Source organism: Phalangium opilio, unplaced genomic scaffold (assembly GCF_054372755.1).
Source record: "Phalangium opilio isolate 3A_F unplaced genomic scaffold, DU_Popi_V2 ptg000360l_1, whole genome shotgun sequence".
NCBI classification, from domain to species: domain Eukaryota; kingdom Metazoa; phylum Arthropoda; class Arachnida; order Opiliones; family Phalangiidae; genus Phalangium; species Phalangium opilio.
In genome coordinates this window covers 2,967,024-2,989,091 of record NW_028324230.1, presented here as the reverse complement: position 1 = coordinate 2,989,091, position 22,068 = coordinate 2,967,024, and the positions used below count along the sequence as shown (strand labels likewise).

Below are 22,068 nucleotides of genomic sequence, written 5' to 3'. Positions count from 1 at the left end.
AAAAAGCGAACGGCACGCAAAGTTTCCAAGTACTGACTGCGTTCGACGCTGCTTAACTTCGGTGATCGGACGAGAACCGGTGTTTTCAGCGTGATATGGCCGTTGCCGAGATTGCTAGATAATAATTCGAATTTAAAATTAACCTTCATCTTTTTAAAACAATAACAAAAAGAAAATATGTTTGCTTATTTTCATATCTATTGGAATTTAAAAGAGGAAAAAAAGTGAAAAAGCTAACGGCACGCAGTGTTCCTAAGTGGTCGCCCTCCCAAGTACTGACTGCGCTCGACGCTGCTTAACTTCGGTTATCGGACGAGAACCGGTGTATTCAGCGAGATATGGCCGTTGCCGAGAGTGCTAGTTAATAATTTGAATTTAATTAACCTTCATCTTTATAAAACAATAACAAAAAGAAGATTTGTTTGCTTTTTTCATATCTGGTGGAATTTAAAAGAGGAAACAAAAGTGAAAAAGCCAACGGCACGCAGTATTCCCAAGTACAGTATGCGCTCGACGCTGCTTAACTTCGGTGATCGGACGTGAACCGGTGTTTTTAGCGTGATATGGCCGTTGCCGAGAGTGCTAGTTAATAATTCGAATTTAAATTAAGTGAGACAAATGAACCTTCATCATTTTAAAACAATAACAAAAAGAAAACATGTTTGCTTTTTTCATATCTATTAAAATTTAAAAGAGGAAAAAAAAGTGAAAAAGCCAACGGCACGCAGTGTTCCTAAGTGGTCTCCCTCCCAAGTAGTGACTGCGCTCGACGCTGCTTAACTTCGGTTATCGGACGAGAACCGGTGTACTCAGCGTGATATGGCCGTTGCCGAGAGTGCTAGTTAATAATTTGAATTTAATTAACTTTCATCTTTATAAAACAATAACAAAAAGAAGATATGTTTGCTTTTTTCATATCTGGTGGAATTCGAAAGAGGAAACAAAAGTGAAAAAGCCAACGGCACGCAGTATTCCCAAGTACTGACTGCGCTCGACGCTGCTTAACTTCGGTGATCGGACGAGAACCGGTGTTTTCAGCGTGATATGGCCGTTGCCGAGAGTGCTAGATAATAATTCGAATTTAAACTAAGTGAGACAAATTAACCATCATCATTTTAAAACAATAACAAAAAGAAAACGTGTTTGCTTTTTTCATATCTATTAAAATTTAAAAGAGGAAAAAAAGTGAAAAAGCCAACGGCACGCAGTGTTCTTAAGTGGTCTCGCTCCCAAGTACTGACTGCGCTCGACGCTGCTTAACTTCGGTGATCGGACGAGAACCGGTGTTTTCAGCGTGATATGGCCGTTGCCGAGAGTGCTATTTAATAATTTGAATTTAATTAACCTTCATCTTTATAAATCAATAAGAAAAAGAAGATATGTTTGCTTTTTTCATATCTCATGGAATTTAAAAGGGGAAATAAAAGTGAAAAAGCCAACGGCACGCAGAGTTTCCAAGTACTGACTGCGCTCGACGCTGCTTAACTTCGGTGATCGGACGAGAACCGGTGTTTTCAGCGTGATATGGCAGTTGCCGAGAGTGCTAGATAATAATTCGAATTTAAATTAAGTGAGACAAATTAACCATCATCTTTTTAAAACAATAACAAAAAGAAAATATGTTTGCTTTTTTCATATCTATTGGATTTTAAATGAGGAAAAAAAAGTGAAACTGCCAACGGCACGCAGTGTTCCTAAGTGGTCTCCCTCCCAAGTACTGACTGCGCTCGACGCTGCTTAACTTCGGTGATCGGACGAGAACCGGTGTTTTCAGCGTGATATGGCCGTTGCCGAGAGTGCTATTTAATAATTCAAATTTAAATTAAGTTAGACAAATTAACCTTCATCTTTTTAAAACAATAACAAAAAGAAAATATGTTTGCTTTTTTATATCTATTGGAATTTAAAAGAGGAAAAAAAAGTGAAAAAGCCAACGGCACGCAGTGTTCCTAAGTGGTCTCCCTCCCAAGTACTGACTGCGCTCGACGCTGCTTAACTTCGGTGATCGGACGAGAACCGGTGTTTTCAGCGTGATATGGCCGTTGCCGAGAGTGCTATTTAATAATTCGAATTTAACTACCTTCATCTTTATAAATCAATAAGAAAAAGAAGATATGTTTGCTTTTTTCATATCTGATGGAATTTAAAAGAGGAAATAAAAGTGAAAAAGCCAACGGCACGCAAAGTTTCCAAGTACTGACTGCGTTCGACGCTGCTTAACTTCGGTGATCGGACGAGAACCGGTGTTTTCAGCGTAATATGGCAGTTGCCGAGAGTGCTAGATAATAATTCGAATTTAAATTAAGTGAGACAAAATAACCATCATCTTTTTAAAACAATAACAAAAAGAAAATATGTTTGCTTTTTTCATATCTATTGGATTTTAAATGAGGAAAAAAAAGTGAAAAAGCCAACGGCACGCAGTGTTCCTAAGTGGTCTCCCTCCCAAGTACTGACTGCGCTCGACGCTGCTTAGCTTCGGTGATCGGACGAGAACCGGTGTTTTCAGCGTGATATGGCCGTTGCCGAGAGTGCTATTTAATAATTTGAATTTAATTAACCTTCATCTTTATAAATCAATAAGAAAAAGAAGATATGTTTGCTTTTTTCATATCTCATGGAATTTAAAAGGGGAAATAAAAGTGAAAAAGCCAACGGCACGCAGAGTTTCCAAGTACTGACTGCGCTCGACGCTGCTTAACTTCGGTGATCGGACGAGAACCGGTGTTTTCAGCGTGATATGGCAGTTGCCGAGAGTGCTAGATAATAATTCGAATTTAAATTAAGTGAGACAAAATAACCATCATCTTTTTAAAACAATAACAAAAAGAAAATATGTTTGCTTTTTTCATATCTATTGGATTTTAAATGAGGAAAAAAAAGTGAAAAAGCCAACGGCACGCAGTGTTCCTAAGTGGTCTCCCTCCCAAGTACTGACTGCGCTCGACGCTGCTTAGCTTCGGTGATCGGACGAGAACCGGTGTTTTCAGCGTGATATGGCCGTTGCCGAGAGTGCTATTTAATAATTCGAATTTAAATTAAGTTAGACAAATTAACCTTCATCTTTTTAAAACAATAACAAAAGAAAATATGTTTGTTTTTTTTACATCTATTGGAATTTAAAAGAGGAAAAAAAAGTGAAAAAGCCAACGGCACGCAGTGTTCCTAAGTGGTCTCCCTCCCAAGTACTGACTGCGCTCGACGCTGCTTAACTTCGGTGATCGGACGAGAACCGGTGTTTTCAGCGTGATATGGCCGTTGCCGAGAGAGCTATTTAATAATTCGAATTTAAATTAAGTGAGACAAATTAACCTTCATCTTTTTAAAACAATAACAAAAAGAAAATATGTTTGCTTTTTTTTACATCTATTGGAATTTAAAAGAGGAAAAAAAAGTGAAAAAGCCAACGGCACGCAGTGTTCCTAAGTGCTCTCCCTCCCAAGTACTGACTGCGCTCGACGCTGCTTAACTTCGGTTATCGGACGAGAACCGGTGTATTCAGCGAGATATGGCCGTTGCCGAGAGTGCTAGTTAATAATTTGAATTTAATTAACCTTCATCTTTATAAAACAATAACAAAAAGAAGATTTGTTTGCTTTTTTCATATCTGGTGGAATTTAAAAGAGGAAACAAAATTGAAAAAGCCAACGGCACGCAGTATTCCCAAGTACAGTATGCGCTCGACGCTGCTTAACTTCGGTGATCGGACGTGAACCGGTGTTTTTAGCGTGATATGGCCGTTGCCGAGAGTGCTAGTTAATAATTCGAATTTAAATTAAGTGAGACAAATTAACCTTCATCATTTTAAAACAATAACAAAAAGAAAACATGTTTGCTTTTTTCATATCTATTAAAATTTAAAAGAGGAAAAAAAAGTGAAAAAGCCAACGGCACGCAGTGTTCCTAAGTGGTCTCCCTCCCAAGTAGTGACTGCGCTCGACGCTGCTTAACTTCGGTTATCGGACGAGAACCGGTGTACTCAGCGTGATATGGCCGTTGCCGAGAGTGCTAGTTAATAATTTGAATTTAATTAACTTTCATCTTTATAAAACAATAACAAAAAGAAGATATGTTTGCTTTTTTCATATCTGGTGGAATTTGAAAGAGGAAACAAAAGTGAAAAAGCCAACGGCACGCAGTATTCCCAAGTACTGACTGCGCTCGACGCTGCTTAACTTCGGTGATCGGACGAGAACCGGTGTTTTCAGCGTGATATGGCCGTTGCCGAGAGTGCTAGTTAATAATTTGAATTTAATTAACTTTCATCTTTATAAAACAATAAGAAAAAGAAGATATGTTTGCTTTTTTCATATCTGATGGAATTTAAAAGAGGAAATAAAAGTGAAAAAGCCAACGGCACGCAAAGTTTCCAAGTACTGACTGCGTTCGACGCTGCTTAACTTCGGTGATCGGACGAGAACCGGTGTTTTCAGCGTGATATGGCAGTTGCCGAGAGTGCTAGATAATAATTCGAATTTAAACTAAGTGAGACAAATTAACCATCATCATTTTAAAACAATAACAAAAAGAAAATATGTTTGCTTTTTTCATATCTATTGGATTTTAAATGAGGAAAAAAAAGTGAAAAAGCCAACGGCACGCAGTGTTCCTAAGTGGTCTCCCTCCCAAGTACTGACTGCGCTCGACGCTGCTTAACTTCGGTGATCGGACGAGAACCGGTGTTTTCAGCGTGATATGGCCGTTGCCGAGAGTGCTATTTAATAATTCGAATTTAAATTAAGTTAGACCGATTAACCTTCATCTTTTTAAAACAATAACAAAAAGAAAATATGTTTGCTTTTTTTATATCTATTGGAATTTAAAAGAGGAAAAAAAAGTGAAAAAGCCAACGGCACGCAGTGTTCCTAAGTGGTCTCCCTCCCAAGTACTGACTGCGCTCGACGCTGCTTAACTTCGGTGATCGGACGAGAACCGGTGTTTTCAGCGTGATATGGCCGTTGCCGAGAGTGCTATTTAATAATTTGAATTTAATTAACCTTCATCTTTATAAATCAATAAGAAAAAGAAGATATGTTTGCTTTTTTCATATCTCATGGAATTTAAAAGGGGAAATTAAAGTGAAAAAGCCAACGGCACGCAGAGTTTCCAAGTACTGACTGCGCTCGACGCTGCTTAACTTCGGTGATCGGACGAGAACCGGTGTTTTCAGCGTGATATGGCAGTTGCCGAGAGTGCTAGATAATAATTCGAATTTAAATTAAGTGAGATAAGTTAACCATCATCTTTTTAAAACAATAACAAAAAGAAAATATGTTTGCTTTTTTCATATCTATTGGATTTTAAATGAGGAAAAAAAATGAAACTGCCAACGGCACGCAGTGTTTCTAAGTGGTCTCCCTCCCAAGTACTGACTGCGCTCGACGCTGCTTAACTTCGGTGATCGGACGAGAACCGGTGTTTTCAGCGTGATATGGCCGTTGCCGAGAGTGCTATTTAATAATTCGAATTTAAATTAAGTTAGACCGATTAACCTTCATCTTTTTAAAACAATAACAAAAAGAAAATATGTTTGCTTTTTTTATATCTATTGGAATTTAAAAGAGGAAAAAAAAGTGAAAAAGCCAACGGCACGCAGTGTTCCTAAGTGGTCTCCCTCCCAAGTACTGACTGCGCTCGACGCTGCTTAACTTCGGTGATCGGACGAGAACCGGTGTTTTCAGCGTGATATGGCCGTTGCCGAGAGTGCTATTTAATAATTTGAATTTAATTAACCTTCATCTTTATAAATCAATAAGAAAAAGAAGATATGTTTGCTTTTTTCATATCTCATGGAATTTAAAAGGGGAAATTAAAGTGAAAAAGCCAACGGCACGCAGAGTTTCCAAGTACTGACTGCGCTCGACGCTGCTTAACTTCGGTGATCGGACGAGAACCGGTGTTTTCAGCGTGATATGGCAGTTGCCGAGAGTGCTAGATAATAATTCGAATTTAAATTAAGTGAGATAAGTTAACCATCATCTTTTTAAAACAATAACAAAAAGAAAATATGTTTGCTTTTTTCATATCTATTGGATTTTAAATGAGGAAAAAAAATGAAACTGCCAACGGCACGCAGTGTTTCTAAGTGGTCTCCCTCCCAAGTACTGACTGCGCTCGACGCTGCTTAACTTCGGTGATCGGACGAGAACCGGTGTTTTCAGCGTGATATGGCCGTTGCCGAGAGTGCTATTTAATAATTCGAATTTAAATTAAGTTAGACAAATTAACCTTCATCTTTTTAAAACAATAACAAAAAGAAAATATGTTTGCTTTTTTTATATCTATTGGAATTTAAAAGAGGAAAAAAAAGTGAAAAAGCCAACGGCACGCAGTGTTCCTAAGTGGTCTCCCTCCCAAGTACTGACTGCGCTCGACGCTGCTTAACTTCGGTGATCGGACGAGAACCGGTGTTTTCAGCGTGATATGGCCGTTGCCGAGAGTGCTATTTAATAATTTGAATTTAATTAACCTTCATCTTTATAAATCAATAAGAAAAAGAAGATATGTTTGCTTTTTTCATATCTCATGGAATTTAAAAGGGGAAATAAAAGTGAAAAAGCCAACGGCACGCAGAGTTTCCAAGTACTGACTGCGCTCGACGCTGCTTAACTTCGGTGATCGGACGAGAACCGGTGTTTTCAGCGTGATATGGCAGTTGCCGAGAGTGCTAGATAATAATTCGAATTTAAATTAAGTGAGACAAAATAACCATCATCTTTTTAAAACAATAACAAAAAGAAAATATGTTTGCTTTTTTCATATCTATTGGAATTTAAAAGAGGAAAAAAAAGTGAAAAAGCCAACGGCACGCAGTGTTCCTAAGTGGTCTCCCTCCCAAGTACTGACTGCGCTCGACGCTGCTTAACTTCGGTGATCGGACGAGAACCGGTGTTTTCAGCGTGATATGGCCGTTGCCGAGAGTGCTATTTAATAATTTGAATTTAAATTAAGTTAGACAAATTAACCTTCATCTTTTTAAAACAATAACAAAAAGAAAATATGTTTGCTTTTTTTATATCTATTGGAATTTAAAAGAGGAAAAAAAAAAGTGAAAAAGCCAACGGCACGCAGTATTCCCAAGTACAGTATGCGCTCGACGCTGCTTAACTTCGGTGATCGGACGTGAACCGGTGTTTTTAGCGTGATATGGCCGTTGCCGAGAGTGCTAGTTAATAATTCGAATTTAAATTAAGTGAGACAAATTAACCTTCATCATTTTAAAACAATAACAAAAAGAAAACATGTTTGCTTTTTTCATATCTATTAAAATTTAAAAGAGGAAAAAAAAGTGAAAAAGCCAACGGCACGCAGTGTTCCTAAGTGGTCTCCCTCCCAAGTAGTGACTGCGCTCGACGCTGCTTAACTTCGGTTATCGGACGAGAACCGGTGTACTCAGCGTGATATGGCCGTTGCCGAGAGTGCTAGTTAATAATTTGAATTTAATTAACTTTCATCTTTATAAAACAATAACAAAAAGAAGATATGTTTGCTTTTTTCATATCTGGTGGAATTTGAAAGAGGAAACAAAAGTGAAAAAGCCAACGGCACGCAGTATTCCCAAGTACTGACTGCGCTCGACGCTGCTTAACTTCGGTGATCGGACGAGAACCGGTGTTTTCAGCGTGATATGGCCGTTGCCGAGAGTGCTAGTTAATAATTTGAATTTAATTAACTTTCATCTTTATAAAACAATAAGAAAAAGAAGATATGTTTGCTTTTTTCATATCTGATGGAATTTAAAAGAGGAAATAAAAGTGAAAAAGCCAACGGCACGCAAAGTTTCCAAGTACTGACTGCGTTCGACGCTGCTTAACTTCGGTGATCGGACGAGAACCGGTGTTTTCAGCGTGATATGGCCGTTGCCGAGAGTGCTATTTAATAATTTGAATTTAATTAACCTTCATCTTTATAAATCAATAAGAAAAAGAAGATATGTTTGCTTTTTTCATATCTCATGGAATTTAAAAGGGGAAATAAAAGTGAAAAAGCCAACGGCACGCAGAGTTTCCAAGTACTGACTGCGCTCGACGCTGCTTAACTTCGGTGATCGGACGAGAACCGGTGTTTTCAGCGTGATATGGCAGTTGCCGAGAGTGCTAGATAATAATTCGAATTTAAATTAAGTGAGACAAAATAACCATCATCTTTTTAAAACAATAACAAAAAGAAAATATGTTTGCTTTTTTCATATCTATTGGAATTTAAAAGAGGAAAAAAAAGTGAAAAAGCCAACGGCACGCAGTGTTCCTAAGTGGTCTCCCTCCCAAGTACTGACTGCGCTCGACGCTGCTTAACTTCGGTGATCGGACGAGAACCGGTGTTTTCAGCGTGATATGGCCGTTGCCGAGAGTGCTATTTAATAATTTGAATTTAAATTAAGTTAGACAAATTAACCTTCATCTTTTTAAAACAATAACAAAAAGAAAATATGTTTGCTTTTTTTATATCTATTGGAATTTAAAAGAGGAAAAAAAAAAGTGAAAAAGCCAACGGCACGCAGTATTCCCAAGTACAGTATGCGCTCGACGCTGCTTAACTTCGGTGATCGGACGTGAACCGGTGTTTTTAGCGTGATATGGCCGTTGCCGAGAGTGCTAGTTAATAATTCGAATTTAAATTAAGTGAGACAAATTAACCTTCATCATTTTAAAACAATAACAAAAAGAAAACATGTTTGCTTTTTTCATATCTATTAAAATTTAAAAGAGGAAAAAAAAGTGAAAAAGCCAACGGCACGCAGTGTTCCTAAGTGGTCTCCCTCCCAAGTAGTGACTGCGCTCGACGCTGCTTAACTTCGGTTATCGGACGAGAACCGGTGTACTCAGCGTGATATGGCCGTTGCCGAGAGTGCTAGTTAATAATTTGAATTTAATTAACTTTCATCTTTATAAAACAATAACAAAAAGAAGATATGTTTGCTTTTTTCATATCTGGTGGAATTTGAAAGAGGAAACAAAAGTGAAAAAGCCAACGGCACGCAGTATTCCCAAGTACTGACTGCGCTCGACGCTGCTTAACTTCGGTGATCGGACGAGAACCGGTGTTTTCAGCGTGATATGGCCGTTGCCGAGAGTGCTAGTTAATAATTTGAATTTAATTAACTTTCATCTTTATAAAACAATAAGAAAAAGAAGATATGTTTGCTTTTTTCATATCTGATGGAATTTAAAAGAGGAAATAAAAGTGAAAAAGCCAACGGCACGCAAAGTTTCCAAGTACTGACTGCGTTCGACGCTGCTTAACTTCGGTGATCGGACGAGAACCGGTGTTTTCAGCGTGATATGGCAGTTGCCGAGAGTGCTAGATAATAATTCGAATTTAAACTAAGTGAGACAAATTAACCATCATCATTTTAAAACAATAACAAAAAGAAAACGTGTTTGCTTTTTTCATATCTATTAAAATTAAAAAAGAGGAAAAAAAGTGAAAAAGCCAACGGCACGCAGTGTTCTTAAGTGGTCTCGCTCCCAAGTACTGACTGCGCTCGACGCTGCTTAACTTCGGTGATCGGACGAGAACCGGTGTTTTCAGCGTGATATGGCCGTTGCCGAGAGTGCTATTTAATAATTTGAATTTAATTAACCTTCATCTTTATAAATCAATAAGAAAACGAGATATGTTTGCTTTTTTCATATCTCATGGAATTTAAAAGGGGAAATAAAAGTGAAAAAGCCAACGGCACGCAGAGTTTCCAAGTACTGACTGCGCTCGACGCTGCTTAACTTCGGTGATCGGACGAGAACCGGTGTTTTCAGCGTGATATGGCAGTTGCCGAGAGTGCTAGATAATAATTCGAATTTAAATTAAGTGAGACAAATTAACCATCATCTTTTTAAAACAATAACAAAAAGAAAATATGTTTGCTTTTTTCATATCTATTGGATTTTAAATGAGGAAAAAAAAGTGAAACTGCCAACGGCACGCAGTGTTCCTAAGTGGTCTCCCTCCCAAGTACTGACTGCGCTCGACGCTGCTTAACTTCGGTGATCGGACGAGAACCGGTGTTTTCAGCGTGATATGGCCGTTGCCGAGAGTGCTATTTAATAATTCGAATTTAAATTAAGTTAGACAAATTAACCTTCATCTTTTTAAAACAATAACAAAAGAAAATATCTTTGCTTTTTTTATATCTATTGGAATTTAAAAGAGGAAAAAAAAGTGAAAAAGCCAACGGCACGCAGTGTTCCTAAGTGGTCTCCCTCCCAAGTACTGACTGCGCTCGACGCTGCTTAACTTCGGTGATCGGACGAGAACCGGTGTTTTCAGCGTGATATGGCCGTTGCCGAGAGTGCTATTTAATAATTTGAATTTAAAAACCTTCATCTTTATAAAACTATAACAAAAAGAAGATATGTTTGCTTTTTTCATATCTGATGGAATTTAAAAGAGGAAATAAAACTGAAAAAGCCAACGGCACGCAGAGTTTCCAAGTACTGACTGCGCTCGACGCTGCTTAACTTCGGTGATCGGACGAGAACCGGTGTCTTCAGCGTGATACGGCCGTTGCCGAGAGTGCTAGATAATAATTCGAATTTAAATTAAGTGAGACAAATTAACCATCATCTTTTTAAAACAATAACAAAAAGAAAATATGTTTGCTTTTTTCATATCTATTGGAATTTAAAAGAGGAAAAAAAAGTGAAAAAGCCAACGGCACGCAGTGTTCCTAAGTGGTCTCCCTCCCAAGTACTGACTGCGCTCGACGCTGCTTAACTTCGGTGATCGGACGAGAACCGGTGTTTTCAGCGTGATGTGGCCGTTGCCGAGAGTGCCATTTAATAATTTGAATTTAATTAACCTTCATCTTTAAAAATCAATAAGAAAAAGAAGATATGTTTGCTTTTTTCATATCTGATGGAATTTAAAAGAGGAAATAAAAGTGAAAAAGCCAACGGCACGCAAAGTTTCCAAGTACTGACTGCGTTCGACGCTGCTTAACTTCGGTGATCGGACGAGAACCGGTGTTTTCAGCGTGATATGGCAGTTGCCGAGAGTGCTAGATAATAATTCGAATTTAAACTAAGTGAGACAAATTAACCATCATCATTTTAAAACAATAACAAAAAGAAAATATGTTTGCTTTTTTCATATCTATTGGATTTTAAATGAGGAAAAAAAAGTGAAAAAGCCAACGGCACGCAGTGTTCCTAAGTGGTCTCCCTCCCAAGTACTGACTGCGCTCGACGCTGCTTAACTTCGGTGATCGGACGAGAACCGGTGTTTTCAGCGTGATATGGCCGTTGCCGAGAGTGCTATTTAATAATTCGAATTTAAATTAAGTTAGACAAATTAACCTTCATCTTTTTAAAACAATAACAAAAAGAAAATATGTTCGCTTTTTTTATATCTATTGGAATTTAAAAGAGGAAAAAAAAGTGAAAAAGCCAACGGCACGCAGTGTTCCTAAGTGGTCTCCCTCCCAAGTACTGACTGCGCTCGACGCTGCTTAACTTCGGTGATCGGACGAGAACCGGTGTTTTCAGCGTGATATGGCCGTTGCCGAGAGTGCTATTTAATAATTTGAATTTAATTAACCTTCATCTTTATAAATCAATAAGAAAAAGAAGATATGTTTGCTTTTTTCATATCTCATGGAATTTAAAAGGGGAAATTAAAGTGAAAAAGCCAACGGCACGCAGAGTTTCCAAGTACTGACTGCGCTCGACGCTGCTTAACTTCGGTGATCGGACGAGAACCGGTGTTTTCAGCGTGATATGGCAGTTGCCGAGAGTGCTAGATAATAATTCGAATTTAAATTAAGTGAGACAAGTTAACCATCATCTTTTTAAAACAATAACAAAAAGAAAATATGTTTGCTTTTTTCATATCTATTGGATTTTAAATGAGGAAAAAAAGTGAAACTGCCAACGGCACGCAGTGTTTCTAAGTGGTCTCCCTCCCAAGTACTGACTGCGCTCGACGCTGCTTAACTTCGGTGATCGGACGAGAACCGGTGTTTTCAGCGTGATATGGCAGTTGCCGAGAGTGCTAGATAATAATTCGAATTTAAACTAAGTGAGACAAATTAACCATCATCATTTTAAAACAATAACAAAAAGAAAACGTGTTTGCTTTTTTCATATCTATTAAAATTAAAAAAGAGGAAAAAAAGTGAAAAAGCCAACGGCACGCAGTGTTCTTAAGTGGTCTCGCTCCCAAGTACTGACTGCGCTCGACGCTGCTTAACTTCGGTGATCGGACGAGAACCGGTGTTTTCAGCGTGATATGGCCGTTGCCGAGAGTGCTATTTAATAATTTGAATTTAATTAACCTTCATCTTTATAAATCAATAAGAAAAAGAAGATATGTTTGCTTTTTTCATATCTCATGGAATTTAAAAGGGGAAATAAAAGTGAAAAAGCCAACGGCACGCAGAGTTTCCAAGTACTGACTGCGCTCGACGCTGCTTAACTTCGGTGATCGGACGAGAACCGGTGTTTTCAGCGTGATATGGCAGTTGCCGAGAGTGCTAGATAATAATTCGAATTTAAATTAAGTGAGACAAATTAACCATCATCTTTTTAAAACAATAACAAAAAGAAAATATGTTTGCTTTTTTCATATCTATTGGATTTTAAATGAGGAAAAAAAAGTGAAACTGCCAACGGCACGCAGTTTTCCTAAGTGGTCTCCCTCCCAAGTACTGACTGCGCTCGACGCTGCTTAACTTCGGTGATCGGACGAGAACCGGTGTTTTCAGCGTGATATGGCCGTTGCCGAGAGTGCTATTTAATAATTCGAATTTAAATTAAGTTAGACAAATTAACCTTCATCTTTTTAAAACAATAACAAAAGAAAATATGTTTGCTTTTTTTATATCTATTGGAATTTAAAAGAGGAAAAAAAAGTGAAAAAGCCAACGGCACGCAGTGTTCCTAAGTGGTCTCCCTCCCAAGTACTGACTGCGCTCGACGCTGCTTAACTTCGGTGATCGGACGAGAACCGGTGTTTTCAGCGTGATATGACCGTTGCCGAGAGTGCTATTTAATAATTTGAATTTAAAAACCTTCATCTTTATAAAACAATAACAAAAAGAAGATATGTTTGCTTTTTTCATATCTGATGGAATTTAAAAGAGGAAATAAAACTGAAAAAGCCAACGGCACGCAGAGTTTCCAAGTACTGACTGCGCTCGACGCTGCTTAACTTCGGTGATCGGACGAGAACCGGTGTCTTCAGCGTGATATGGCCGTTGCCGAGAGTGCTAGATAATAATTCGAATTTAAATTAAGTGAGACAAATTAACCATCATCTTTTTAAAACAATAACAAAAAGAAAATATGTTTGCTTTTTTCATATCTATTGGAATTTAAAAGAGGAAAAAAAAGTGAAAAAGCCAACGGCACGCAGTGTTCCTAAGTGGTCTCCCTCCCAAGTACTGACTGCGCTCGACGCTGCTTAACTTCGGTGATCGGACGAGAACCGGTGTTTTCAGCGTGATGTGGCCGTTGCCGAGAGTGCCATTTAATAATTTGAATTTAATTAACCTTCATCTTTAAAAATCAATAAGAAAAAGAAGATATGTTTGCTTTTTTCATATCTGATGGAATTTAAAAGAGGAAATAAAAGTGAAAAAGCCAACGGCACGCAAAGTTTCCAAGTACTGACTGCGTTCGACGCTGCTTAACTTCGGTGATCGGACGAGAACCGGTGTTTTCAGCGTGATATGGCAGTTGCCGAGAGTGCTAGATAATAATTCGAATTTAAACTAAGTGAGACAAATTAACCATCATCATTTTAAAACAATAACAAAAAGAAAATATGTTTGCTTTTTTCATATCTATTGGATTTTAAATGAGGAAAAAAAAGTGAAAAAGCCAACGGCACGCAGTGTTCCTCAGTGGTCTCCCTCCCAAGTACTGACTGCGCTCGACGCTGCTTAACTTCGGTGATCGGACGAGAACCGGTGTTTTCAGCGTGATATGGCCGTTGCCGAGAGTGCTATTTAATAATTCGAATTTAAATTAAGTTAGACAAATTAACCTTCATCTTTTTAAAACAATAACAAAAAGAAAATATGTTCGCTTTTTTTATATCTATTGGAATTTAAAAGAGGAAAAAAAGTGAAAAAGCCAACGGCACGCAGTGTTCCTAAGTGGTCTCCCTCCCAAGTACTGACTGCGCTCGACGCTGCTTAACTTCGGTGATCGGACGAGAACCGGTGTTTTCAGCGTGATATGGCCGTTGCCGAGAGTGCTATTTAATAATTTGAATTTAATTAACCTTCTTCTTTATAAATCAGTAAGAAAAAGAAGATATGTTTGCTTTTTTCATATCTCATGGAATTTAAAAGGGGAAATTAAAGTGAAAAAGCCAACGGCACGCAGAGTTTCCAAGTACTGACTGCGCTCGACGCTGCTTAACTTCGGTGATCGGACGAGAACCGGTGTTTTCAGCGTGATATGGCAGTTGCCGAGAGTGCTAGATAATAATTCGAATTTAAATTAAGTGAGACAAAATAACCATCATCTTTTTAAAACAATAACAAAAAGAAAATATGTTTGCTTTTTTCATATCTATTGGAATTTAAAAGAGGAAAAAAAAGTGAAAAAGCCAACGGCACGCAGTGTTCCTAAGTGGTCTCCCTCCCAAGTACTGACTGCGCTCGACGCTGCTTAACTTCGGTGATCGGACGAGAACCGGTGTTTTCAGCGTGATATGGCCGTTGCCGAGAGTGCTATTTAATAATTTGAATTTAAATTAAGTTAGACAAATTAACCTTCATCTTTTTAAAACAATAACAAAAAGAAAATATGTTTGCTTTTTTTATATCTATTGGAATTTAAAAGAGGAAAAAAAGTGAAAAAGCCAACGGCACGCAGTGTTCCTAAGTGGTCTCCCTCCCAAGTACTGACTGCGCTCGACGCTGCTTAACTTCGGTGATCGGACGAGAACCGGTGTTTTCAGCGTGATATGGCCGTTGCCGAGAGTGCTATTTAATAATTTGAATTTAATTAACCTTCATCTTTATAAATCAATAAGAAAAAGAAGATATGTTTGCTTTTTTCATATCTCATGGAATTTAAAAGGGGAAATAAAAGTGAAAAAGCCAACGGCACGCAGAGTTTCCAAGTACTGACTGCGCTCGACGCTGCTTAACTTCGGTGATCGGACGAGAACCGGTGTTTTCAGCGTGATATGGCAGTTGCCGAGAGTGCTAGATAATAATTCGAATTTAAATTAAGTGAGACAAAATAACCATCATCTTTTTAAAACAATAACAAAAAGAAAATATGTTTGCTTTTTTCATATCTATTGGAATTTAAAAGAGGAAAAAAAAGTGAAAAAGCCAACGGCACGCAGTGTTCCTAAGTGGTCTCCCTCCCAAGTACTGACTGCGCTCGACGCTGCTTAACTTCGGTGATCGGACGAGAACCGGTGTTTTCAGCGTGATATGGCCGTTGCCGAGAGTGCTATTTAATAATTTGAATTTAATTAACCTTCATCTTTATAAATCAATAAGAAAAAGAAGATATGTTTGCTTTTTTCATATCTCATGGAATTTAAAAGGGGAAATTAAAGTGAAAAAGCCAACGGCACGCAGAGTTTCCAAGTACTGACTGCGCTCGACGCTGCTTAACTTCGGTGATCGGACGAGAACCGGTGTTTTCAGCGTGATATGGCAGTTGCCGAGAGTGCTAGATAATAATTCGAATTTAAATTAAGTGAGACAAAATAACCATCATCTTTTTAAAACAATAACAAAAAGAAAATATGTTTGCTTTTTTCATATCTATTGGAATTTAAAAGAGGAAAAAAAAGTGAAAAAGCCAACGGCACGCAGTGTTCCTAAGTGGTCTCCCTCCCAAGTACTGACTGCGCTCGACGCTGCTTAACTTCGGTGATCGGACGAGAACCGGTGTTTTCAGCGTGATATGGCCGTTGCCGAGAGTGCTATTTAATAATTTGAATTTAAATTAAGTTAGACAAATTAACCTTCATCTTTTTAAAACAATAACAAAAAGAAAATATGTTTGCTTTTTTTATATCTATTGGAATTTAAAAGAGGAAAAAAAGTGAAAAAGCCAACGGCACGCAGTGTTCCTAAGTGGTCTCCCTCCCAAGTACTGACTGCGCTCGACGCTGCTTAACTTCGGTGATCGGACGAGAACCGGTGTTTTCAGCGTGATATGGCCGTTGCCGAGAGTGCTATTTAATAATTTGAATTTAATTAACCTTCATCTTTATAAATCAATAAGAAAAAGAAGATATGTTTGCTTTTTTCATATCTCATGGAATTTAAAAGGGGAAATAAAAGTGAAAAAGCCAACGGCACGCAGAGTTTCCAAGTACTGACTGCGCTCGACGCTGCTTAACTTCGGTGATCGGACGAGAACCGGTGTTTTCAGCGTGATATGGCAGTTGCCGAGAGTGCTAGATAATAATTCGAATTTAAATTAAGTGAGACAAAATAACCATCATCTTTTTAAAACAATAACAAAAAGAAAATATGTTTGCTTTTTTCATATCTATTGGAATTTAAAAGAGGAAAAAAAAGTGAAAAAGCCAACGGCACGCAGTGTTCCTAAGTGGTCTCCCTCCCAAGTACTGACTGCGCTCGACGCTGCTTAACTTCGGTGATCGGACGAGAACCGGTGTTTTCAGCGTGATATGGCCGTTGCCGAGAGTGCTATTTAATAATTTGAATTTAATTAACCTTCATCTTTAAAAATCAATAAGAAAAAGAAGATATGTTTGCTTTTTTCATATCTGATGGAATTTAAAAGAGGAAAAAAAAGTGAAAAAGCCAACGGCACGCAGTGTTCCTAAGTGGTCTCCCTCCCAAGTACTGACTGCGCTCGACGCTGCTTAACTTCGGTGATCGGACGAGAACCGGTGTTTTCAGCGTGATATGGCCGTTGCCGAGAGTGCTATTTAATACTAATTCGAATTTAAATTAAGTGAGACAAATTAACCTTCATCTTTTTAAAACAATAACAAAAAGAAAATATGTTGGCTTTTTTCATATCTATTGGAATTTAAAAGAGGAAAAAAAAGTGAAAAAGCCAACGGCACGCAGTGTTCCTAAGTGGTCTCCCTCCCAAGTACTGACTGCGCTCGACGCTGCTCAACTTCGGTGATCGGACGAGAACCGGTGTTTTCAGCGTGATATGGCCGTTGCCGAGAGTGCTATTTAATAATTCGAATTTAATTAACCTTCATCTTTATAAATCAATAAGAAAAAGAAGATATCTTTGCTTTTTTCATATCTCATGGAATTTAAAAGAGGAAATAAAAGTGAAAAAGCCAACGGCACGCAAAGTTTCCAAGTACTGACTGCGCTCGACGCTGCTTAACTTCGGTGATCGGACGAGAACCGGTGTTTTCAGCGTGATATGGCCGTTGCCGAGAGTGCTAGATAATAATTCGAATTTTAATTAAGTGAGACAAATTAACCATCATCTTTTTAAAACAATAACAAAAAGAAAATATGTTTGCTTTTTTCATATCTATTGGAATTTAAAAGAGGAAAAAAAAGTGAAAAAGCCAACGGCACGCAGTGTTCCTAAGTGGTCTCCCTCCCAAGTACTGACTGCGCTCGACGCTGCTTAACTTCGGTGATCGGACGAGAACCGGTGTTTTCAGCGTGATATGGCCGTTGCCGAGAGTGCTATTTATTAATTCGAATTTAAATTAAGTTAGACAAATTAACCTTCATCTTTTTAAAACAATAACAAAAAGAAAATATGTTTGCTTTTTTTATATCTATTGGAATTTAAAAGAGGAAAAAAAAGTGAAAAAGCCAACGGCACGCAGTGTTCCTAAGTGGTCTCCCTCCCAAGTACTAACTGCGCTCGACGCTGCTTAACTTCGGTGATCGGACGAGAACCGGTGTTTTCAGCGTGATATGGCCGTTGCCGAGAGTGCTATTTAATAATTTGAATTTAATTAACCTTCATCTTTATAAATCAATAAGAAAAAGAAGATATGTTTGCTTTTTTCATATCTCATGGAATTTAAAAGGGGAAATTAAAGTGAAAAAGCCAACGGCACGCAGAGTTTCCAAGTACTGACTGCGCTCGACGCTGCTTAACTTCGGTGATCGGACGAGAACCGGTGTTTTCAGCGTGATATGGCAGTTGCCGAGAGTGCTAGATAATAATTCGAATTTAAATTAAGTGAGACAAGTTAACCATCATCTTTTTAAAACAATAACAAAAAGAAAATATGTTTGCTTTTTTCATATCTATTGGATTTTAAATGAGGAAAAAAAAGTGAAACTGCCAACGGCACGCAGTGTTTCTAAGTGGTCTCCCTCCCAAGTACTGACTGCGCTCGACGCTGCTTAACTTCGGTGATCGGACGAGAACCGGTGTTTTCAGCGTGATATGGCAGTTGCCGAGAGTGCTAGATAATAATTCGAATTTAAACTAAGTGAGACAAATTAACCATCATCATTTTAAAACAATAACAAAAAGAAAACGTGTTTGCTTTTTTCATATCTATTAAAATTAAAAAAGAGGAAAAAAAGTGAAAAAGCCAACGGCACGCAGTGTTCTTAAGTGGTCTCGCTCCCAAGTACTGACTGCGCTCGACGCTGCTTAACTTCGGTGATCGGACGAGAACCGGTGTTTTCAGCGTGATATGGCCGTTGCCGAGAGTGCTATTTAATAATTTGAATTTAATTAACCTTCATCTTTATAAATCAATAAGAAAAAGAAGATATGTTTGCTTTTTTCATATCTCATGGAATTTAAAAGGGGAAATAAAAGTGAAAAAGCCAACGGCACGCAGAGTTTCCAAGTACTGACTGCGCTCGACGCTGCTTAACTTCGGTGATCGGACGAGAACCGGTGTTTTCAGCGTGATATGGCAGTTGCCGAGAGTGCTAGATAATAATTCGAATTTAAATTAAGTGAGACAAATTAACCATCATCTTTTTAAAACAATAACAAAAAGAAAATATGTTTGCTTTTTTCATATCTATTGGATTTTAAATGAGGAAAAAAAATGAAACTGCCAACGGCACGCAGTGTTTCTAAGTGGTCTCCCTCCCAAGTACTGACTGCGCTCGACGCTGCTTAACTTCGGTGATCGGACGAGAACCGGTGTTTTCAGCGTGATATGGCCGTTGCCGAGAGTGCTATTTAATAATTCGAATTTAAATTAAGTTAGACAAATTAACCTTCATCTTTTTAAAACAATAACAAAAAGAAAATATGTTTGCTTTTTTTATATCTATTGGAATTTAAAAGAGGAAAAAAAAGTGAAAAAGCCAACGGCACGCAGTGTTCCTAAGTGGTCTCCCTCCCAAGTACTGACTGCGCTCGACGCTGCTTAACTTCGGTGATCGGACGAGAACCGGTGTTTTCAGCGTGATATGGCCGTTGCCGAGAGTGCTATTTAATAATTTGAATTTAATTAACCTTCATCTTTATAAATCAATAAGAAAAAGAAGATATGTTTGCTTTTTTCATATCTCATGGAATTTAAAAGGGGAAATAAAAGTGAAAAAGCCAACGGCACGCAGAGTTTCCAAGTACTGACTGCGCTCGACGCTGCTTAACTTCGGTGATCGGACGAGAACCGGTGTTTTCAGCGTGATATGGCAGTTGCCGAGAGTGCTAGATAATAATTCGAATTTAAATTAAGTGAGACAAAATAACCATCATCTTTTTAAAACAATAACAAAAAGAAAATATGTTTGCTTTTTTCATATCTATTGGAATTTAAAAGAGGAAAAAAAAGTGAAAAAGCCAACGGCACGCAGTGTTCCTAAGTGGTCTCCCTCCCAAGTACTGACTGCGCTCGACGCTGCTTAACTTCGGTGATCGGACGAGAACCGGTGTTTTCTGCGTGATATGGCCGTTGCCGAGAGTGCTATTTAATAATTTGAATTTAAATTAAGTTAGACAAATTAACCTTCATCTTTTTAAAACAATAACAAAAAGAAAATATGTTTGCTTTTTTTATATCTATTGGAATTTAAAAGAGGAAAAAAAAAAGTGAAAAAGCCAACGGCACGCAGTGTTCCTAAGTGGTCTCCCTCCCAAGTACTGACTGCGCTCGACGCTGCTTAACTTCGGTGATCGGACGAGAACCGGTGTTTTCAGCGTGATATGGCCGTTGCCGAGAGTGCTATTTAATAATTTGAATTTAATTAACCTTCATCTTTATAAATCAATAAGAAAAAGAAGATATGTTTGCTTTTTTCATATCTCATGGAATTTAAAAGGGGAAATAAAAGTGAAAAAGCCAACGGCACGCAGAGTTTCCAAGTACTGACTGCGCTCGACGCTGCTTAACTTCGGTGATCGGACGAGAACCGGTGTTTTCAGCGTGATATGGCAGTTGCCGAGAGTGCTAGATAATAATTCGAATTTAAATTAAGTGAGACAAGTTAACCATCATCTTTTTAAAACAATAACAAAAAGAAAATATGTTTGCTTTTTTCATATCTATTGGATTTTAAATGAGGAAAAAAAATGAAACTGCCAACGGCACGCAGTGTTTCTAAGTGGTCTCCCTCCCAAGTACTGACTGCGCTCGACGCTGCTTAACTTCGGTGATCGGACGAGAACCGGTGTTTTCAGCGTGATATGGCCGTTGCCGAGAGTGCTATTTAATAATTCGAATTTAAATTAAGTTAGACAAATTAACCTTCATCTTTTTAAAACAATAACAAAAAGAAAATATGTTTGCTTTTTTTATATCTATTGGAATTTAAAAGAGGAAAAAAAAGTGAAAAAGCCAACGGCACGCAGTGTTCCTAAGTGGTCTCCCTCCCAAGTACTGACTGCGCTCGACGCTGCTTAACTTCGGTGATCGGACGAGAACCGGTGTTTTCAGCGTGATATGGCCGTTGCCGAGAGTGCTATTTAATAATTTGAATTTAATTAACCTTCATCTTTATAAATCAATAAGAAAAAGAAGATATGTTTGCTTTTTTCATATCTCATGGAATTTAAAAGGGGAAATAAAAGTGAAAAAGCCAACGGCACGCAGAGTTTCCAAGTACTGACTGCGCTCGACGCTGCTTAACTTCGGTGATCGGACGAGAACCGGTGTTTTCAGCGTGATATGGCAGTTGCCGAGAGTGCTAGATAATAATTCGAATTTAAATTAAGTGAGACAAAATAACCATCATCTTTTTAAAACAATAACAAAAAGAAAATATGTTTGCTTTTTTCATATCTATTGGAATTTAAAAGAGGAAAAAAAAGTGAAAAAGCCAACGGCACGCAGTGTTCCTAAGTGGTCTCCCTCCCAAGTACTGACTGCGCTCGACGCTGCTTAACTTCGGTGATCGGACGAGAACCGGTGTTTTCAGCGTGATATGGCCGTTGCCGAGAGTGCTATTTAATAATTTGAATTTAAATTAAGTTAGACAAATTAACCTTCATCTTTTTAAAACAATAACAAAAAGAAAATATGTTTGCTTTTTTTATATCTATTGGAATTTAAAAGAGGAAAAAAAAAAGTGAAAAAGCCAACGGCACGCAGTGTTCCTAAGTGGTCTCCCTCCCAAGTACTGACTGCGCTCGACGCTGCTTAACTTCGGTGATCGGACGAGAACCGGTGTTTTCAGCGTGATATGGCCGTTGCCGAGAGTGCTATTTAATAATTTGAATTTAATTAACCTTCATCTTTATAAATCAATAAGAAAAAGAAGATATGTTTGCTTTTTTCATATCTCATGGAATTTAAAAGGGGAAATAAAAGTGAAAAAGCCAACGGCACGCAGAGTTTCCAAGTACTGACTGCGCTCGACGCTGCTTAACTTCGGTGATCGGACGAGAACCGGTGTTTTCAGCGTGATATGGCAGTTGCCGAGAGTGCTAGATAATAATTCGAATTTAAATTAAGTGAGACAAAATAACCATCATCTTTTTAAAACAATAACAAAAAGAAAATATGTTTGCTTTTTTCATATCTATTGGAATTTAAAAGAGGAAAAAAAAGTGAAAAAGCCAACGGCACGCAGTGTTCCTAAGTGGTCTCCCTCCCAAGTACTGACTGCGCTCGACGCTGCTTAACTTCGGTGATCGGACGAGAACCGGTGTTTTCAGCGTGATATGGCCGTTGCCGAGAGTGCTATTTAATAATTTGAATTTAAATTAAGTTAGA

The 22,068-nt window shown here is 38.1% G+C and overlaps 42 non-coding genes and 39 pseudogenes across 42 annotated transcripts; all 81 read right to left on the bottom strand.

The window, feature by feature from the left end:
• Nucleotides 1-231: 231 nt before the first annotated feature.
• On the bottom strand, nt 232-350 carry LOC149599922 (5S ribosomal RNA; annotated as a pseudogene).
• Nucleotides 351-712: 362 nt separating this feature from the next.
• Nucleotides 713-831, bottom strand: LOC149599921 (5S ribosomal RNA; annotated as a pseudogene).
• A 122-nt stretch (nt 832-953) lies between these two features.
• LOC149599920 (5S ribosomal RNA) lies at nt 954-1,056 on the bottom strand (annotated as a pseudogene).
• Nucleotides 1,057-1,192: 136 nt separating this feature from the next.
• On the bottom strand, nt 1,193-1,311 carry LOC149599919 (5S ribosomal RNA; annotated as a pseudogene).
• Nucleotides 1,312-1,433: 122 nt separating this feature from the next.
• LOC149599918 (5S ribosomal RNA) lies at nt 1,434-1,536 on the bottom strand (annotated as a pseudogene).
• Nucleotides 1,537-1,673: 137 nt separating this feature from the next.
• Nucleotides 1,674-1,792, bottom strand: LOC149599917 (5S ribosomal RNA). The gene has a single exon (XR_016379044.1). It is a non-coding gene; the product is annotated as a 5S ribosomal RNA (ribosomal RNA).
• A 136-nt stretch (nt 1,793-1,928) lies between these two features.
• On the bottom strand, nt 1,929-2,047 carry LOC149599916 (5S ribosomal RNA). Its single transcript, XR_016378836.1, has one exon. It is a non-coding gene; the product is annotated as a 5S ribosomal RNA (ribosomal RNA).
• Nucleotides 2,048-2,408: 361 nt separating this feature from the next.
• On the bottom strand, nt 2,409-2,527 carry LOC149599915 (5S ribosomal RNA). Its single transcript, XR_016379131.1, has one exon. It is a non-coding gene; the product is annotated as a 5S ribosomal RNA (ribosomal RNA).
• A 122-nt stretch (nt 2,528-2,649) lies between these two features.
• LOC149599914 (5S ribosomal RNA) lies at nt 2,650-2,752 on the bottom strand (annotated as a pseudogene).
• Nucleotides 2,753-2,889: 137 nt separating this feature from the next.
• On the bottom strand, nt 2,890-3,008 carry LOC149599913 (5S ribosomal RNA). Its single transcript, XR_016379130.1, has one exon. It is a non-coding gene; the product is annotated as a 5S ribosomal RNA (ribosomal RNA).
• A 136-nt stretch (nt 3,009-3,144) lies between these two features.
• LOC149599912 (5S ribosomal RNA) lies at nt 3,145-3,263 on the bottom strand. Its single transcript, XR_016378835.1, has one exon. It is a non-coding gene; the product is annotated as a 5S ribosomal RNA (ribosomal RNA).
• A 138-nt stretch (nt 3,264-3,401) lies between these two features.
• Nucleotides 3,402-3,520, bottom strand: LOC149599911 (5S ribosomal RNA; annotated as a pseudogene).
• A 362-nt stretch (nt 3,521-3,882) lies between these two features.
• Nucleotides 3,883-4,001, bottom strand: LOC149599910 (5S ribosomal RNA; annotated as a pseudogene).
• A 122-nt stretch (nt 4,002-4,123) lies between these two features.
• Nucleotides 4,124-4,226, bottom strand: LOC149599909 (5S ribosomal RNA; annotated as a pseudogene).
• Nucleotides 4,227-4,588: 362 nt separating this feature from the next.
• Nucleotides 4,589-4,707, bottom strand: LOC149599908 (5S ribosomal RNA). Its single transcript, XR_016378834.1, has one exon. It is a non-coding gene; the product is annotated as a 5S ribosomal RNA (ribosomal RNA).
• Nucleotides 4,708-4,844: 137 nt separating this feature from the next.
• On the bottom strand, nt 4,845-4,963 carry LOC149599907 (5S ribosomal RNA). Its single transcript, XR_016378833.1, has one exon. It is a non-coding gene; the product is annotated as a 5S ribosomal RNA (ribosomal RNA).
• Nucleotides 4,964-5,085: 122 nt separating this feature from the next.
• LOC149599906 (5S ribosomal RNA) lies at nt 5,086-5,188 on the bottom strand (annotated as a pseudogene).
• Nucleotides 5,189-5,324: 136 nt separating this feature from the next.
• LOC149599905 (5S ribosomal RNA) lies at nt 5,325-5,443 on the bottom strand. Its single transcript, XR_016378464.1, has one exon. It is a non-coding gene; the product is annotated as a 5S ribosomal RNA (ribosomal RNA).
• Nucleotides 5,444-5,580: 137 nt separating this feature from the next.
• Nucleotides 5,581-5,699, bottom strand: LOC149599904 (5S ribosomal RNA). Its single transcript, XR_016378831.1, has one exon. It is a non-coding gene; the product is annotated as a 5S ribosomal RNA (ribosomal RNA).
• Nucleotides 5,700-5,821: 122 nt separating this feature from the next.
• On the bottom strand, nt 5,822-5,924 carry LOC149599903 (5S ribosomal RNA; annotated as a pseudogene).
• A 136-nt stretch (nt 5,925-6,060) lies between these two features.
• On the bottom strand, nt 6,061-6,179 carry LOC149599902 (5S ribosomal RNA). Its single transcript, XR_016378463.1, has one exon. It is a non-coding gene; the product is annotated as a 5S ribosomal RNA (ribosomal RNA).
• Nucleotides 6,180-6,316: 137 nt separating this feature from the next.
• LOC149599901 (5S ribosomal RNA) lies at nt 6,317-6,435 on the bottom strand. The gene has a single exon (XR_016378830.1). It is a non-coding gene; the product is annotated as a 5S ribosomal RNA (ribosomal RNA).
• Nucleotides 6,436-6,557: 122 nt separating this feature from the next.
• Nucleotides 6,558-6,660, bottom strand: LOC149599900 (5S ribosomal RNA; annotated as a pseudogene).
• A 137-nt stretch (nt 6,661-6,797) lies between these two features.
• LOC149599899 (5S ribosomal RNA) lies at nt 6,798-6,916 on the bottom strand. The gene has a single exon (XR_016378829.1). It is a non-coding gene; the product is annotated as a 5S ribosomal RNA (ribosomal RNA).
• Nucleotides 6,917-7,295: 379 nt separating this feature from the next.
• Nucleotides 7,296-7,414, bottom strand: LOC149599898 (5S ribosomal RNA; annotated as a pseudogene).
• A 122-nt stretch (nt 7,415-7,536) lies between these two features.
• LOC149599897 (5S ribosomal RNA) lies at nt 7,537-7,639 on the bottom strand (annotated as a pseudogene).
• A 122-nt stretch (nt 7,640-7,761) lies between these two features.
• LOC149599896 (5S ribosomal RNA) lies at nt 7,762-7,864 on the bottom strand (annotated as a pseudogene).
• Nucleotides 7,865-7,986: 122 nt separating this feature from the next.
• Nucleotides 7,987-8,089, bottom strand: LOC149599895 (5S ribosomal RNA; annotated as a pseudogene).
• A 137-nt stretch (nt 8,090-8,226) lies between these two features.
• LOC149599894 (5S ribosomal RNA) lies at nt 8,227-8,345 on the bottom strand. Its single transcript, XR_016378828.1, has one exon. It is a non-coding gene; the product is annotated as a 5S ribosomal RNA (ribosomal RNA).
• A 379-nt stretch (nt 8,346-8,724) lies between these two features.
• On the bottom strand, nt 8,725-8,843 carry LOC149599893 (5S ribosomal RNA; annotated as a pseudogene).
• Nucleotides 8,844-8,965: 122 nt separating this feature from the next.
• Nucleotides 8,966-9,068, bottom strand: LOC149599892 (5S ribosomal RNA; annotated as a pseudogene).
• Nucleotides 9,069-9,430: 362 nt separating this feature from the next.
• LOC149599891 (5S ribosomal RNA) lies at nt 9,431-9,549 on the bottom strand (annotated as a pseudogene).
• Nucleotides 9,550-9,670: 121 nt separating this feature from the next.
• LOC149599890 (5S ribosomal RNA) lies at nt 9,671-9,773 on the bottom strand (annotated as a pseudogene).
• A 137-nt stretch (nt 9,774-9,910) lies between these two features.
• Nucleotides 9,911-10,029, bottom strand: LOC149599889 (5S ribosomal RNA). Its single transcript, XR_016379043.1, has one exon. It is a non-coding gene; the product is annotated as a 5S ribosomal RNA (ribosomal RNA).
• A 136-nt stretch (nt 10,030-10,165) lies between these two features.
• Nucleotides 10,166-10,284, bottom strand: LOC149599888 (5S ribosomal RNA). The gene has a single exon (XR_016378827.1). It is a non-coding gene; the product is annotated as a 5S ribosomal RNA (ribosomal RNA).
• A 121-nt stretch (nt 10,285-10,405) lies between these two features.
• On the bottom strand, nt 10,406-10,508 carry LOC149599887 (5S ribosomal RNA; annotated as a pseudogene).
• A 137-nt stretch (nt 10,509-10,645) lies between these two features.
• On the bottom strand, nt 10,646-10,764 carry LOC149599886 (5S ribosomal RNA). The gene has a single exon (XR_016377900.1). It is a non-coding gene; the product is annotated as a 5S ribosomal RNA (ribosomal RNA).
• Nucleotides 10,765-11,126: 362 nt separating this feature from the next.
• On the bottom strand, nt 11,127-11,245 carry LOC149599885 (5S ribosomal RNA). The gene has a single exon (XR_016378826.1). It is a non-coding gene; the product is annotated as a 5S ribosomal RNA (ribosomal RNA).
• Nucleotides 11,246-11,382: 137 nt separating this feature from the next.
• LOC149599884 (5S ribosomal RNA) lies at nt 11,383-11,501 on the bottom strand. Its single transcript, XR_016378825.1, has one exon. It is a non-coding gene; the product is annotated as a 5S ribosomal RNA (ribosomal RNA).
• A 122-nt stretch (nt 11,502-11,623) lies between these two features.
• LOC149599883 (5S ribosomal RNA) lies at nt 11,624-11,726 on the bottom strand (annotated as a pseudogene).
• A 136-nt stretch (nt 11,727-11,862) lies between these two features.
• Nucleotides 11,863-11,981, bottom strand: LOC149599882 (5S ribosomal RNA; annotated as a pseudogene).
• Nucleotides 11,982-12,118: 137 nt separating this feature from the next.
• Nucleotides 12,119-12,237, bottom strand: LOC149599881 (5S ribosomal RNA; annotated as a pseudogene).
• Nucleotides 12,238-12,359: 122 nt separating this feature from the next.
• On the bottom strand, nt 12,360-12,462 carry LOC149599880 (5S ribosomal RNA; annotated as a pseudogene).
• Nucleotides 12,463-12,599: 137 nt separating this feature from the next.
• On the bottom strand, nt 12,600-12,718 carry LOC149599879 (5S ribosomal RNA). Its single transcript, XR_016379041.1, has one exon. It is a non-coding gene; the product is annotated as a 5S ribosomal RNA (ribosomal RNA).
• Nucleotides 12,719-12,854: 136 nt separating this feature from the next.
• Nucleotides 12,855-12,973, bottom strand: LOC149599878 (5S ribosomal RNA). Its single transcript, XR_016379099.1, has one exon. It is a non-coding gene; the product is annotated as a 5S ribosomal RNA (ribosomal RNA).
• Nucleotides 12,974-13,094: 121 nt separating this feature from the next.
• LOC149599877 (5S ribosomal RNA) lies at nt 13,095-13,197 on the bottom strand (annotated as a pseudogene).
• Nucleotides 13,198-13,334: 137 nt separating this feature from the next.
• LOC149599876 (5S ribosomal RNA) lies at nt 13,335-13,453 on the bottom strand. The gene has a single exon (XR_016377899.1). It is a non-coding gene; the product is annotated as a 5S ribosomal RNA (ribosomal RNA).
• Nucleotides 13,454-13,815: 362 nt separating this feature from the next.
• Nucleotides 13,816-13,934, bottom strand: LOC149599875 (5S ribosomal RNA). Its single transcript, XR_016379184.1, has one exon. It is a non-coding gene; the product is annotated as a 5S ribosomal RNA (ribosomal RNA).
• A 136-nt stretch (nt 13,935-14,070) lies between these two features.
• LOC149599874 (5S ribosomal RNA) lies at nt 14,071-14,189 on the bottom strand. Its single transcript, XR_016378824.1, has one exon. It is a non-coding gene; the product is annotated as a 5S ribosomal RNA (ribosomal RNA).
• Nucleotides 14,190-14,311: 122 nt separating this feature from the next.
• Nucleotides 14,312-14,414, bottom strand: LOC149599873 (5S ribosomal RNA; annotated as a pseudogene).
• A 137-nt stretch (nt 14,415-14,551) lies between these two features.
• Nucleotides 14,552-14,670, bottom strand: LOC149599872 (5S ribosomal RNA). The gene has a single exon (XR_016378823.1). It is a non-coding gene; the product is annotated as a 5S ribosomal RNA (ribosomal RNA).
• Nucleotides 14,671-14,806: 136 nt separating this feature from the next.
• On the bottom strand, nt 14,807-14,925 carry LOC149599871 (5S ribosomal RNA). Its single transcript, XR_016378822.1, has one exon. It is a non-coding gene; the product is annotated as a 5S ribosomal RNA (ribosomal RNA).
• A 122-nt stretch (nt 14,926-15,047) lies between these two features.
• Nucleotides 15,048-15,150, bottom strand: LOC149599870 (5S ribosomal RNA; annotated as a pseudogene).
• Nucleotides 15,151-15,287: 137 nt separating this feature from the next.
• LOC149599869 (5S ribosomal RNA) lies at nt 15,288-15,406 on the bottom strand. Its single transcript, XR_016378820.1, has one exon. It is a non-coding gene; the product is annotated as a 5S ribosomal RNA (ribosomal RNA).
• Nucleotides 15,407-15,528: 122 nt separating this feature from the next.
• LOC149599868 (5S ribosomal RNA) lies at nt 15,529-15,631 on the bottom strand (annotated as a pseudogene).
• Nucleotides 15,632-15,768: 137 nt separating this feature from the next.
• On the bottom strand, nt 15,769-15,887 carry LOC149599867 (5S ribosomal RNA). The gene has a single exon (XR_016378819.1). It is a non-coding gene; the product is annotated as a 5S ribosomal RNA (ribosomal RNA).
• A 136-nt stretch (nt 15,888-16,023) lies between these two features.
• Nucleotides 16,024-16,142, bottom strand: LOC149599866 (5S ribosomal RNA). Its single transcript, XR_016378818.1, has one exon. It is a non-coding gene; the product is annotated as a 5S ribosomal RNA (ribosomal RNA).
• A 122-nt stretch (nt 16,143-16,264) lies between these two features.
• On the bottom strand, nt 16,265-16,367 carry LOC149599865 (5S ribosomal RNA; annotated as a pseudogene).
• A 137-nt stretch (nt 16,368-16,504) lies between these two features.
• Nucleotides 16,505-16,623, bottom strand: LOC149599864 (5S ribosomal RNA). Its single transcript, XR_016378817.1, has one exon. It is a non-coding gene; the product is annotated as a 5S ribosomal RNA (ribosomal RNA).
• A 122-nt stretch (nt 16,624-16,745) lies between these two features.
• Nucleotides 16,746-16,864, bottom strand: LOC149599863 (5S ribosomal RNA). Its single transcript, XR_016378816.1, has one exon. It is a non-coding gene; the product is annotated as a 5S ribosomal RNA (ribosomal RNA).
• A 140-nt stretch (nt 16,865-17,004) lies between these two features.
• Nucleotides 17,005-17,123, bottom strand: LOC149599862 (5S ribosomal RNA). Its single transcript, XR_016378612.1, has one exon. It is a non-coding gene; the product is annotated as a 5S ribosomal RNA (ribosomal RNA).
• A 122-nt stretch (nt 17,124-17,245) lies between these two features.
• LOC149599861 (5S ribosomal RNA) lies at nt 17,246-17,348 on the bottom strand (annotated as a pseudogene).
• Nucleotides 17,349-17,485: 137 nt separating this feature from the next.
• On the bottom strand, nt 17,486-17,604 carry LOC149599860 (5S ribosomal RNA). Its single transcript, XR_016378815.1, has one exon. It is a non-coding gene; the product is annotated as a 5S ribosomal RNA (ribosomal RNA).
• A 137-nt stretch (nt 17,605-17,741) lies between these two features.
• On the bottom strand, nt 17,742-17,860 carry LOC149599859 (5S ribosomal RNA). The gene has a single exon (XR_016377876.1). It is a non-coding gene; the product is annotated as a 5S ribosomal RNA (ribosomal RNA).
• Nucleotides 17,861-17,982: 122 nt separating this feature from the next.
• LOC149599858 (5S ribosomal RNA) lies at nt 17,983-18,085 on the bottom strand (annotated as a pseudogene).
• Nucleotides 18,086-18,222: 137 nt separating this feature from the next.
• Nucleotides 18,223-18,341, bottom strand: LOC149599857 (5S ribosomal RNA; annotated as a pseudogene).
• Nucleotides 18,342-18,478: 137 nt separating this feature from the next.
• Nucleotides 18,479-18,597, bottom strand: LOC149599856 (5S ribosomal RNA; annotated as a pseudogene).
• Nucleotides 18,598-18,719: 122 nt separating this feature from the next.
• Nucleotides 18,720-18,822, bottom strand: LOC149599855 (5S ribosomal RNA; annotated as a pseudogene).
• Nucleotides 18,823-18,958: 136 nt separating this feature from the next.
• LOC149599854 (5S ribosomal RNA) lies at nt 18,959-19,077 on the bottom strand. The gene has a single exon (XR_016378462.1). It is a non-coding gene; the product is annotated as a 5S ribosomal RNA (ribosomal RNA).
• A 137-nt stretch (nt 19,078-19,214) lies between these two features.
• On the bottom strand, nt 19,215-19,333 carry LOC149599853 (5S ribosomal RNA). Its single transcript, XR_016378814.1, has one exon. It is a non-coding gene; the product is annotated as a 5S ribosomal RNA (ribosomal RNA).
• A 122-nt stretch (nt 19,334-19,455) lies between these two features.
• LOC149599852 (5S ribosomal RNA) lies at nt 19,456-19,558 on the bottom strand (annotated as a pseudogene).
• Nucleotides 19,559-19,695: 137 nt separating this feature from the next.
• Nucleotides 19,696-19,814, bottom strand: LOC149599851 (5S ribosomal RNA). The gene has a single exon (XR_016378210.1). It is a non-coding gene; the product is annotated as a 5S ribosomal RNA (ribosomal RNA).
• A 139-nt stretch (nt 19,815-19,953) lies between these two features.
• On the bottom strand, nt 19,954-20,072 carry LOC149599850 (5S ribosomal RNA). The gene has a single exon (XR_016378813.1). It is a non-coding gene; the product is annotated as a 5S ribosomal RNA (ribosomal RNA).
• A 122-nt stretch (nt 20,073-20,194) lies between these two features.
• On the bottom strand, nt 20,195-20,297 carry LOC149599849 (5S ribosomal RNA; annotated as a pseudogene).
• A 136-nt stretch (nt 20,298-20,433) lies between these two features.
• Nucleotides 20,434-20,552, bottom strand: LOC149599848 (5S ribosomal RNA). Its single transcript, XR_016378461.1, has one exon. It is a non-coding gene; the product is annotated as a 5S ribosomal RNA (ribosomal RNA).
• Nucleotides 20,553-20,689: 137 nt separating this feature from the next.
• On the bottom strand, nt 20,690-20,808 carry LOC149599847 (5S ribosomal RNA). The gene has a single exon (XR_016378812.1). It is a non-coding gene; the product is annotated as a 5S ribosomal RNA (ribosomal RNA).
• Nucleotides 20,809-20,930: 122 nt separating this feature from the next.
• Nucleotides 20,931-21,033, bottom strand: LOC149599846 (5S ribosomal RNA; annotated as a pseudogene).
• A 137-nt stretch (nt 21,034-21,170) lies between these two features.
• On the bottom strand, nt 21,171-21,289 carry LOC149599845 (5S ribosomal RNA). The gene has a single exon (XR_016378811.1). It is a non-coding gene; the product is annotated as a 5S ribosomal RNA (ribosomal RNA).
• A 139-nt stretch (nt 21,290-21,428) lies between these two features.
• On the bottom strand, nt 21,429-21,547 carry LOC149599844 (5S ribosomal RNA). Its single transcript, XR_016378809.1, has one exon. It is a non-coding gene; the product is annotated as a 5S ribosomal RNA (ribosomal RNA).
• Nucleotides 21,548-21,669: 122 nt separating this feature from the next.
• Nucleotides 21,670-21,772, bottom strand: LOC149599843 (5S ribosomal RNA; annotated as a pseudogene).
• A 137-nt stretch (nt 21,773-21,909) lies between these two features.
• Nucleotides 21,910-22,028, bottom strand: LOC149599842 (5S ribosomal RNA). The gene has a single exon (XR_016378808.1). It is a non-coding gene; the product is annotated as a 5S ribosomal RNA (ribosomal RNA).
• Between the last annotated feature and the right edge of the window lie 40 nt (nt 22,029-22,068).